This window comes from Rhinopithecus bieti, unplaced genomic scaffold (assembly GCF_001698545.2).
Source record: "Rhinopithecus bieti isolate Rb0 unplaced genomic scaffold, ASM169854v2 scaffold_12127, whole genome shotgun sequence".
NCBI lineage: Eukaryota > Metazoa > Chordata > Mammalia > Primates > Cercopithecidae > Rhinopithecus > Rhinopithecus bieti.
Window position 1 is genome coordinate 14,799 of NW_016806992.1, and position 12,404 is coordinate 27,202.

A 12,404-nucleotide genomic window follows, 5' to 3' on the forward strand; every position below is an offset into this window, starting at 1 on the left:
TTTTTTTTTTTTTTTGAGATGGCGCTTCACTTTGCTCTTTTCGCCCAGGCTGGATTACAACGGCGCAATCTTGGTTCACGGCAACCTCTGCCTCCCGGGTTCAGACAGGTCTCCTGCCTCAGCCTCTAGAGTAACTGGGATTACAGGCGTGCATCACCACGCCCAGCTAATTTTTGTATTTTTAATAGAGACGGGGTTTCACCATATTGGCCAGGCTGGTCTCGAACTTCTGACTTCAGGCGATCTGCCCGCCTTGGTCCTCAAAGTGCTGGGATTACAGGCGTGAGCCACCACGCCTGGCCAAAATCAGTTTTTAATTAATTTTTAAACATATACCTGGCAGGGGTCCCAGGAGTGGGGGGACCATTATGGCATGCTTTGAAATTTGAGGGTCCTGTTCTGCTTATTAATCTTTCAAAAGCAAAAAACAGAACAAACAAAAAAACTCTACCTTGCCTATGAGAAAATGTTTGGGGTTTGTACTGGTGTTTTGTTTTACATGTGCTTAATACAGAATTTTTTTTTTACTTGGTGGGGAGGCTGTGATCTAATTCCCTGGTTGTGACCAATTTTTCCCTAGATGCATAAAATTTTTCTTAAGACTGGCAGGCCAGTAGGGGTCACCTTGCCTGCCCATGTACCAGTTAAGTAACCCTTACAGAAGAGACTTTTTCTTCCAAGACAGATCCCTCATAGAACATTGGTGACTGCCCTAATGGCTTTTTTATTTTATTTTATTTTATTTTTATTTTATTTTATTTATTTTATTTTATTTTAGACAGAGTCTTGCTCTGTCGCCCAGGTTAGAGTGCAATGGTGCGATCTCGGCTCACTACAACCTCCGCCTACTGAGTTCAAGAGATTCTCCTGCCTCAACCTCCCACGTAGCTGTGATTACAGGTGTGCACCACCATGCCCAACTAATTTTTGTATTGTTAGTAAAGACGGGGTTTCGCCTTATTGGCCAGGTTTATGTCAAAATTCTGACCTCAGGTGACCTGTCTTGGCCTCCCAAAGTACTGGGATTACAGGCGTGAGCCACAGCACCTAGCCAATTGCTTCTAATATTTAAATTTTTTACAGTTATTTTCATATGTCCTATATTTTTGTAATATATGGCTCAAACCATGGTAAGTTTTCATGTCACCTTTATGCACCTTTCCTAAAAACTGTTGGAAAGATAGACTACTTTAAGACTTGAATAGTTTAGGTAGCATCAGTTTATCAATTAGTTCATTAGTAGAATTTCTCTCTGGATCATATGAACTTGGTGCTTTTGCGTATGTGAGGGACTCTGATAAACGTTTGTTTCTTTTATAAATATTGTACAATTTAGAACTTCTATCTCTCTTGGGTAAATGTTGATAAAATATATATTTATAGAATATATAACATCTACATTTGCATAATTTACATTGAATTGCCCAAATTTGTTTCCATTTGTTTTTCCTATCAGTATTGGACTTCAAGTTGCTGTCTGCACTGTAACCTGCTGACACATCCTTCTCAAGTTCTTGGCATGATCCCATTTCTCTGTTCATAATCAAATAATAGTTTGGCTCAGGAATCTGAGGATTAACAGAAAATTGGGTTTTCCATAGCAGACCATCTCAGGAAAGCACAGACTCCAGTAAGACGCGTGTGCTCTGCTGCCAGCCCCTCAGTCTGAACTCAGCCATTCCTGCTCCCTCTTTGGGTGCCCCTTCCTGCTGTCTCCAGGAATTGTGGAAAGCAAGAGCCTCTGCCAAACACTCTTATCTCTCTGGAGATGCCCACTAGAAAATTGTACTTGTTTCTGGTCATTGGTAACTGGGACAAAGTTTCTTTAAAATATCTTTAGCTCCCCAAGTATGCACTGTCATTGTTGCCACAGGTGAAATGCTCATTGAAGTGCTGAGAAATGGTGAGGTCACAGGACACATAGATATGAGAGCTGGCTGCCTCCCTCCACACACTCATCTGCTGGCTGTCCTGAGCATAACCCTGCACCCATTGTCCTAGTAGCTAGGGAAAAATCAGGTGAGTATTTTCTATTTCAGTCTAGAAGGCATAGCCTGCACCGGAAGGAAGTGTACTGGGAGATGGAGCAAGGACTTTCGTCTGGGAAACAGTATTCTTCTGGGCTAGAAACTAAGTCGGTGCTAATGCAATGCAGGGAAAAGGAAATAATCAGTGAGTCATGGGCTGGACTCACGGAGAAGGAATGGAGGTCAAGACCATAAACCAGCCCCTAACTGCTTCTCATTTAATGTAATCCTCACTGTTCATCATTGTTGGTATCAATAAAGTCGTGAAATCTTTTTTGTTTGTTTGAGACAGGGTCTCTTCCTGTTGCTCAGGCCAAAGTACAATTGTGGTTCACTGCAGCCTTGACTCAGATGATCTCCCACCTCAGCCTTCTGAGTAGCTGGGACCACAGGCATGTGCCACCACACTCAGCAAATTTTTTAAAAAAATTTTGTAGAGACGGGCTCTCCCTATGTTGCTCAGGCTGGTCTCCTGGCCTCAAGCAATCCTCTTGCCTCAGCCTCCAAAACTGTTGGGGTTACAGGCATGAGTCATCACACCCAGCCTATTTTTAAGTTCTCTAATATAATTTGGAAATTATTTTGCCAGCTGCTCTGTCTTATCTACATGAACATTTCTAAGATTTGTAGACTTGTTTCCATGACACCTCCATGCCTGTGATCATGTATAAGATGTAGCTGATTGAATTACTTTGTTCTGTTCAGAAATAGTAAATATAGTGTTTTCACCAACTCTGTGCATAGAATATACCAAATGGAGACCATAACTTGTGTCGTGACAGAAAAAAAATCTGTTGTCTCTTTATTATGGTGAGATTGTTTTCCTTCATGAAGTCAGCAAAGAAAGGTAACTGATCTTAGGTTTTTGTGTTAGAAAAAAAAGTTATACTCTTTAGCAGTTTTCAGAATTGCATTATTTTGTCATCTTTCCTCTGGTTTAAAAATGTTTTCATGCCATTCCCAGGCTCAGTGCTCATCTTAGTACTATTTTGAGTCAATGTACAATCTTTACCTCTAGTTTTTCTTTTGCATAATAGACTTGTGTTTTAATATAGTAAACCAGTCTGACACTGAAATACTATATTTGATATTTTTGCATTCATGAATACTCATTTTCTTTCTACACTCATGGTAATTTAGTTTCTCCTCTGCAATGTTTTCCCTCCCACTCGTTTTCCTGCTCCCTTGCTTAGCGCACGCGTATTCTATTGTGTGCTCTTTCTTGGTTAAGATAGAAAGAATCTCCTCTTTTAATTCCATTTGTGCATTCAATAAATTCCATTTGGTTTCTATAATTGTTCTTCTAAGGTTATACTAAAATCAGCCCATCTATATTTTACTTAGATCTCTAATCACTGTAATGTTTGCCTAGAAAACAAGCAATGTTGTTTTCAATCACAATTGAAAAGAAAAACAAGACTCACAACCATTCTTTAAAAGACTCATAAGATACAAAATATTTTTTTAAGTATGTGGATTGTTTTAAAAAATAAATATATCTGGGCTGGGCGCAGTGGCTCATGCCTGTAATCCCAGCACTTTGGGAGGCCGTGGAGGGGCAGATCACCTGAGGTTGGGAGTTTGTGACCAGCCTGGCCAACATGGTGAAACCCTGTGTCTATTAAACATACACAAATTAGCCAGGTGTGGTGGCGGGCACCTGTAATCCCAGCTACTCGGGAGGCTAAGGTGGGAGAATCACTTGAACCTGGGAAGCAGAGGTTGCAGTGAACCGAGATGGTGCCACTGCACTCTACTCCGTCTCAGAATAAATAAATAAATAAATACGCCTGCTGCTAAGCCAGCATAGTACACTACTAGCAACTTCTGACACTGCCTCTTACAAGGAAGTGACTTTGGGAGTGTCATTCAGCTTTCCTGTGCCCAAAATTGTCTCACCCATCAAATGGGAACAATAAAGCACTTCAGAGAATTGTAACAGTTATACATAAAACACTGTTATTAACACTCTTATGCTAGGAATGTGTATCTATATACACATATATATTTTTATAGCAAAACTCTCAGAAAAAGGGCAATTAATGGTTTGAAAACTATGGTCCACAAGAGTGGATTTCAGTTGCCATGGTACAACAGGCCTCCTGTTTTCACACAGGATCCTCTCACTCTGAATAGGATGATAAGTCATTGAAAAATGGCAAATGGCCGCCAGGGATATGACAATAGGAGTGATCTTATTATCTCAGGCCACAGTAGGATTCCTGGGCAATTGCTTTCTTCTTTATCATTATAGTTTCCTTTATTTCACCAGATGCATGTTAAAGTCCACAGATCTGATTCTCCAGCACCTGACTATAGCCAACTCGTTGGTCATTCTCTCTAAAGGAGTCCCACAAGTAATGGCCACTTTGGGGCTGAAACATTTCCTCATTGACACTGGGTGCAAATTTGTTTTGTTTTCACCGAGTGGGCAGAGGTGTGTGCATGGGCACCACCTGCCTCCTGAGTATCTTCCAGGCCATCACGATCGGCCCCACAAAGTCCAGGTGGGCAGAGCTGAAACTACAAGCTCCCAGATACACGGGGGCCTTCACCCTCCTGTGCTGGGCGCTGAACATGCTGGTAAATACTGTTTTTCTTAGGAGTATGACTGACAAGTGGAGTAACAAAAATAACACATGGAAAAGAGATTAGGGATATTGTTGTACAGTAGGTAGTAACAGAATTACAAGATTACTACATAAAATGTTGTCATGATCCTACAATGTTTTGTGTTTGGGCCTCACCACCTGGGCCAGCAGCTCCATGGTCTTTATTCTGCACAGGCACAGGCAGTGGGTTCAACACCTTCACAGGACTAACCTCCCCCCCAGGTCCTCCCCTGAGTTCAGAGTGACCCAAAGCATCCTTGTTCTAGTGAGCACCTTTGCATCATTCTGTCCCCTCTCCTCTGCCTTCACACCATTTTTGGCTAAGTACCCTAACCCCAGCTGGTAGCTGGTGAACACATCTGCACTGACCACTGCCTGTTTCCCCACAGTCAGCCCCTTTGTCCTCATGGGCAATGCCCAGGGCATTCAGGTTCAGCTCTGCCTGCTGTGGAAGGACTACACAATCTCCTAAGCTAGTCGAATAGCTCTAGTTTATGTGGGCTGTCTTGATTGTTTCTACACTGTGCAGTCATTTACTCTCCCTGTGCCAAGGTTGAAGCACCACTGTGAGCAGTCACATGACAGAGTGTGATCCGGAAACAGAGCCTCTGCCTTTGTAGGATTGTCATGGGGTAAGAATGGCAGGTGTAGACTAAATGTTTTGAAAATGATTTTATTAATTTTTTTTTATGAGATTGTTTCACTCTGTCACCTAGGCTGGAGTTCAGTGGCGCCATCCCGATTCACTGCAACCTCCACCTCCCAGGTTCAAGCAATTCTGCTACCTCAGCCTCCCAAGTAGCTGGGATTACAAGCACCTGCCGCCACGCCCGGCTAATTTTTTGTATTTTTAATACAGATGGGGTTTCACCATGTTGGCCAGGCTGGTCACGAACTCCTGACCTCAGGTGATCCACCTGCCTCAGTCTCCCAAAGTGCTGGTATAACTTTCATTTATTAAACATTTTAGTGAAGAAGTTTAGAGGTTAAAAACTATTTTCTCTTTTTTAAATGGGCCTCTAATAACTTGGAGACAATGGAAAGCTTATGTGAGTATGTAATGTAAAACCGATTAATTAAAAATATCCTGAAATTAACTGGACACAGAAATATAAGAAGAGTTTAATAAGATGGAAATTGCTGAGTAATTGCTTATCAAGAAAGTGAAAAGGAAGAGCAGGAACACCACAGCAAGTGACCTGGAATGAAGCGTGAGGGAAAACAGTGTATCAGATACTGTGGGACATCAAAGACCAGTTTTGTCATTTTACCTTAAATCCTGAAAATAAAGTTAATCATTTGAGATATGTGATTTTTCTGTGGGAAGAGAGTAGCATATTTTCAAATATTTTCAGGTAAAAGTAAACAGAATGGCCTGGGTGGGGCAAAGTGAGCAACGAGAATCTTTTTTTTTTTTTTTTTTTTTTTTGAGATGGGAGTCTCACTTTTGGTTCCCAGGCGGAAAGTGCAAATGGTGTGATCTCAGCTCACTGCAACCTCTGCCTCCTGGGTTCAAGTGATTCTCCTGCCTCAACCTCCCGACTAGCTGGGATCACAGGCGCCCACCACCAAACTCAGCTACTTTTCATATGTTTTAGTAGAGACAGGGTTTCACCATGTTGGCCAGGAGGATCTCAAACTCCTGACCTCAGGTGATCCGCCTGCCTCAACCTCCCAAAAAGCTGATATTACAGGACTGAGTCACCGCGCCCAGTCAAGAATCTTACCAAGAAGTTTTAATTAGAATTTGATTCACAGCTAATAAATATGAGAATTGTGGCCGGGCATGGCAGCTCATGTCTGTAATCCCAGTACTTTGGGAGGCCAAAGTAGGTGGATCACCTGAGGTCAGGAGTTGGAGACCAGCCTGACCAACATGGTGAAACCCCGTCTGTACTAAAAATTACAAAAATTAGCCAGGTGCGGTGGTGCATGCCTGTAATCCCAGCTACTTGGGAGGCTGAGGTGGGAGGATCGGTTGAACCAGGAGTCAAGGGGCTGCAGTGAGCCGAGATTGTGCCATTGCACTCCAGCATGGGTGACAGAACAAGACTCGATCTCAAAAAACAAAAAAAAGAGGGAGAGGATCATAGAGAAAACCAACTGGTTTTTGGAACACTTTGAAGGTAGAATATTCTGTATGCTTATCTCTCAAGCGATAATCTCAATTAGCCTGCTCCAAAGAAGAAGTGGGATGAACCACACATTCTGAACTTTGGGAAGGAATCTATGGTGGAACTGTCCACCGTCCATGGAGGAACTGAAGACAAGGTATCTGAGAAAAATGCCCATGGCTTCATTTTTTAGGGAAGATAATTGCTGGTTTGAAATAATAAGGAGGAACTTTTGACAGAATCATAAGATAAAATGTACAATTCTTTGACCACAGTGAAAAATTTCAACAGACCCTTTGTGATTATATTGGTGATAACACAGATAACATTTATTGATGATTCAAAAATTTCAACAATACGAAACACACACTTGTCCTAATTGACATATGTTGAACCTGAGCTTTATATCACATTTTTCAGCAAAACGAAACCATTGAAATATTTTGCTCTCAAATAAAGTGTTTTTTTTTTGTTTTATTTTTGTTTTTGAGACAGAGTCTCCCACTGTCGCCCAGGCTGGAGTGCAGTGGCACGATCTCTGCTCACGGCAAGCTCCACCTCCCGGGTTCACGCCATTCTCCTGCCTCAGCCTCCTGAGTAGCTGAGTAACTACAGGCTCCTGCCACCACGCCCAGCTAATTTTTTTGTATTTTTAGTAGAGACAAAGTGTCATTGTAGCCAGGATGGTCTCGATCTCCTGACCTCGTGATCCACCCACCTCGGCCTCCCAAAGTGCTGGGATTACAGGCGTGAGCCACTGTGCCTGGCCTCAAAGAAAGTTTTAACAAACATAAAATATTTTAATCAAAGAGATTAGCTTTGTTACCCATAATGTAATAATATTTTTAAATAATATATTAAAGAATTTTAAATTTTAAAGATTAAAACTAGGCAATATTCCTAATAAATATTATTTTTTGGACTAAAAGACAATATAACTCCTCCAAATCCAAGTTGTGCACTCTCTTTGATTCAAGAGTTTTAGGCAAAATAAGATAACTGCAAATTCAGTTAATAGAATAGAGGATGCCAACAATATGTGTGCTAGATGTCAGTCTCTGGAACTTATATATAGAAGCATAAGCTAAATGCCGTAATGTGTAACAATAAATCATAAGGTAGATAATAAAATATGGAACAATTATTACATAGAATATAACAAAAATGAATAAAATTATGATAAAATACACCGACCTAGTGCAATGTTAAGGAAAAGATGAAGAGACTAACTTAAATATTAATAAACATAATTGAAACAATTGGTAGTTTTTAAACCCCTAGAGACTAATATAAACAACCTTATGGTAATAAATTAGAAAACAGAGAAAAATGATTTCTATATAATATATTCTCCATTCTATGGCTGCACTGATCACTGCCTATTTTCCCACAGTCAGCCCCTTTGTCCTCATGGGCCATTCCCAGGGCATCCAGGCTTAAGTCTCCCTGCTGTGGAAGGACTAGACATCTCCTAAGCTAGTCAGATAGCTCTAGTTTATGTGGGCTGCCTTGACTGCTTATATGCGGTGCAGTTATTTACTCTCCCCAGGCCGAGGTTGAAGCACCACTGTGAGCAGTCACATGACAGAGAGCCTCTGCCCTCCTAGGAGGTGTCAACTCAACTCAACTGGGAATAATTAGAAACTAAAAAAAAAATTTTTTTTTTTAATATTTGGAAGCATTCACCAAAAGTGGTCATTGTTTTCAGTGACACTTTTCCCATATTTTCAAGTTTAGGTATTCATCTTTCAAATTTATTTCATTAATCATGAAAAAAAAGAAAAGCCATGGAAAGATTCTGTGTGCTATTAAATCCACTATACCCAAACTTTTAAAATAGGCCAGGAAGAATTATGGATTTTGACAAAAAATTACTAGCTAACTATACAAAATGATGACAGATGGTTTATTTCAGAAATAGAGTATGCTAATAAGAAAATCAAATATATCATCCAGTACATTGCAAATAAATGAGACAACTCCATTCACTGAGGAAATCATTTTATACCCTTGTAAATGCCTTTTATATGTAAATTAACTTATGACAAATATTCTGAGGACATTTCAATTATTAATGATGACACATCAGGATAAAGAAAGAAATGATACAAGAGGGCAATGAGCACAGAAGACATTCTTAACATCCACTTAAACCCTGTTAGCATGGGTATAGTTTAGAAGACAGATAAGTGTGAGTGAAAACGTGGGGAAACTAGAACCCCATGCAATGATCGGGGGTGGTGAAATGAGGCAGCCATCTTGGAAAACATTTTGGAAGTTTCTCCCAAGGTTAACATAGGGCTATCATATGGCCTTGCAATTCCACTCCTGAAGATATACCCAACAGAGGGTTATTGATTATAGCCAAAAAGTGGAAACCACCTAAATATCCATCAATGGAAGACTAGATACACAGCTGAGGCATATTCATACAATGGATATGTACTCAGCCGTACAAAGGAAAGAAGCACTGATATGTGCCTCTACATGGACAGTTATTGAAAACAACACGATCAATGACAAAAATGCCCAGAACAGGCAAATCCATAGGAACAGAAAGTGGGTTAGTGGTTGCCAGGGCCTTAGGGAGTGAAGGGGAGCAAAGGAAGCGAGTGCTTAATGGGTGTGGTGTTTCTTTTGGGGGTGTCATACTGTTCTGGAACTAGGTAGTGATGATTGTAAAATCTTGTGAACACAACAAAAGCACTGAGTTAAAGCAGCGAGTTGTAAATTCTTTTTTTTTTTTTTTGTAGACGGAGTCTTGCTCTGTCGCCCAGAGCTGGAGAGGCAGATGGATTGCGATCTCAGCCACTGTAAGGCTCCACCTACCCGGGTTCATTGAGCATTCTCCGCATCAGCTCGCCAAGTAGCTGGACTAAGCAAGCGCTGCGACCGCCAAAAAAAAAAAAAAAAAAAGTCACGCTAAATTTTAGAAATAAGGTAAAAGGAAGAGAATTTACGCACGTGTTAGGCCAGGATGGTCATCGGATCTCCTGACCGTCGTGATCCGCCGTCTTGGCCTCCCCCAAAGTGCTGCGGATTACACTGAGTTGTAAATTCTAAACATGATTATATATTAAATGTTATATAATTATCTTAATAAAAATAATTAAAATAAACTCCAACGATTGCGTCAAAGTGGAAATAGCTTTTCATCTATAAATGTGGCAAAAAACTCATCAACATGAAATTAACAGAATGGAAAATTGAAATGAGAAAAGTAGAGTCAACAAATTTCCATTGATGTTTTGCAGTCACTCAGGAGAGCCAAGAAAAGACACACCCAGGCTTTAGTTATGCATTTGATGCAATTTTCTGTCGTAGAAATTTATCTGGTCCTAGTAGTTCAATCGATTGGGCATATTGATGTGACCTTAAAATGCTTACAATATATCTGTTTTAAAAAATTAAGTCTGGCATTCATAAAGATGTTATAACACATGTTAAACTATTTTATTTAACTTATAAGGGATTAGCAGATACGACAACCAGTAAAAAAAAAAAAAGAATCCAACAAACAGCTAGAGGAATATTAACCAGGAGTATTTAAATGAGTATGTAAATGGGAAGAAAGCTCACTTCCTTACTATGTGAGAGGAGAGAAAATTGACCCTGGACTGGACAAGGCATTGTGCGTGTCTATCAGTGACCTAAAACTTACAAAGGGTTGCAAAAATACTCACATAGAGTGCAGGCTACAGTCAGATAACCTGGTGTAGTATCTTCTAAACAGGGTAAAGTTTTCCACTGAAGAACACATTTTATCTTTTTTCTTTTTTCTTTTTTTTTCTTTTCTTTTTTTTTGAGATAGAGTCTCACTCTGTCACCCAGGCTAGAGTGCAATGGTGCAATCTCAGCTCACTGCAACCTCTACCTCCTGGGCTCAAGCAATCCTCCCACCTCAGCCTCCCAAGTAACTGTGACCATAAGCGATGCCACCGCACCCAGCTAATTTTTTGTATTTTTGTTAGAAATGGGTTTTTGTCATGTTCCCCAGGCTGGTCTCAAACTCCTGAGCTCAAGTGATCCACCTGCCTCAGCCTCCCGAAGCGTTGGGATTACAGGCATGAGCCACCACCACCAGCCAGAGCGCATTTCTTTCTACAATAAATAGTCAAATGAAAAGTTAGGTTTGGTCACTAGGGCGACAAGGGTCCTATCATGGGCACTTCTAGGCCAAGTGTACACCAATGGCATCCCAGTGAGGGGCTGGCCCACAGGAACACAGCAGTGGAACTGAGCACTGGCATCTTGAATGGCCCAGGCCAGGGGCAGGATCAAACCGGGCCAATCGGAGCAAAGCTCCCTGTCTTCATCATTTTTGTGTTGCTGTCACACAACCTAAGAATGGATAATCTATAAAGAAAAGAGGTTTATTTAGCTCAGGGTTCTGCAGGCTGCGAACTGTAAGAGGCATGGGGCTGGCACCTGCTCCGCTTCTAGGGAGGGCTTCATGCTGCCTCCACTCATGGTGGAGAGTGGGAGGGGAGTGGGTGTGTGCAAAGAGATCACATGGCAAGAGGGGGATCAAGAGAGAAACCAAGAGAGCCAGACTCTTTCTAACCACGTGCCCTTGCAGAAAATAATGAGAGTGAGAACTCACCCCTGGAAGAGGGCATTCTTTATGAGGGTCCACACCCATGACCTAAAATCCCCCACTAGGCCCCATCTCCCAACCCTGCCACATTGGCATCATATTTCACATGAGATTTTTGATTTGTGTTTTTCTGACAGGGAGTCTCACTCTGTCACCCAGGCTGGAATGCAGTGGCGCGATCTTGGCTCACTGCAACCTCCACCTCCCGGGTTCAAGCAATTATCCCGCCTCAGCCTCCCAAGTAGCTGGGACTACAGGTGTGCAACACCACCCCGGGCTAATTTTTGTATTTTTAGTAGAGACGGGGTTTTGCCATGTTGTTCAGGCTGTTGTCAAACTCTTGACCTCACGTGATCCCCCCACCTCAGTCTCCAAAAGTGCTGTGATTATAGGTGTGAGCCACTGCACCCAGCTCAACATGAATTTTGTTGGGGACAAATCACATCCAAGCCACACCATTCACTAAACCTCGTGTCTAGAAAAAGGAGACTTTTAGAGCTCCTATAGGCTTAGGAAGCTGCCTGGCACCCTCAGCAGGAGCAGAGCTGCCATTCCCCCGAACCCTCTGGACCCCTCCTGTGGGAGATCCACTGTGGCCAGTGGCTTGGCCCATGAGCGCCTGATTTCCTCACTGCCACTGTTGAGGATCTGATGGCTGATACCCTGGTGGGTAATGAAGCCCACAACAGCCACAAAAGGTACAACTATATTGTAATATAATATAAAGTGTATATATAAAAATTATACATAATAGGCATTATAGAGTGTAGGCACATATATATATATAAATATTCTGGCCAAAGACATGTATTCAAGTGGTTACTAGTTATTAAATATTCATGATCAGACTTATTTATAAATACATTTTATTACAAACACAATTACCCATCTCAGATGAAACACCTAATCTGTCTAATGAATACATACTTTACAGAGCTTCATAGAGTTATCAGTGGCTGAATAAATGCTTTTTGAGGTAAAATATATTCCACATAAAGTCTTATCCAAGAGATAGACTCAAAACCCTTGTAAGCCTTTTTTTTTTTTTTTTTTT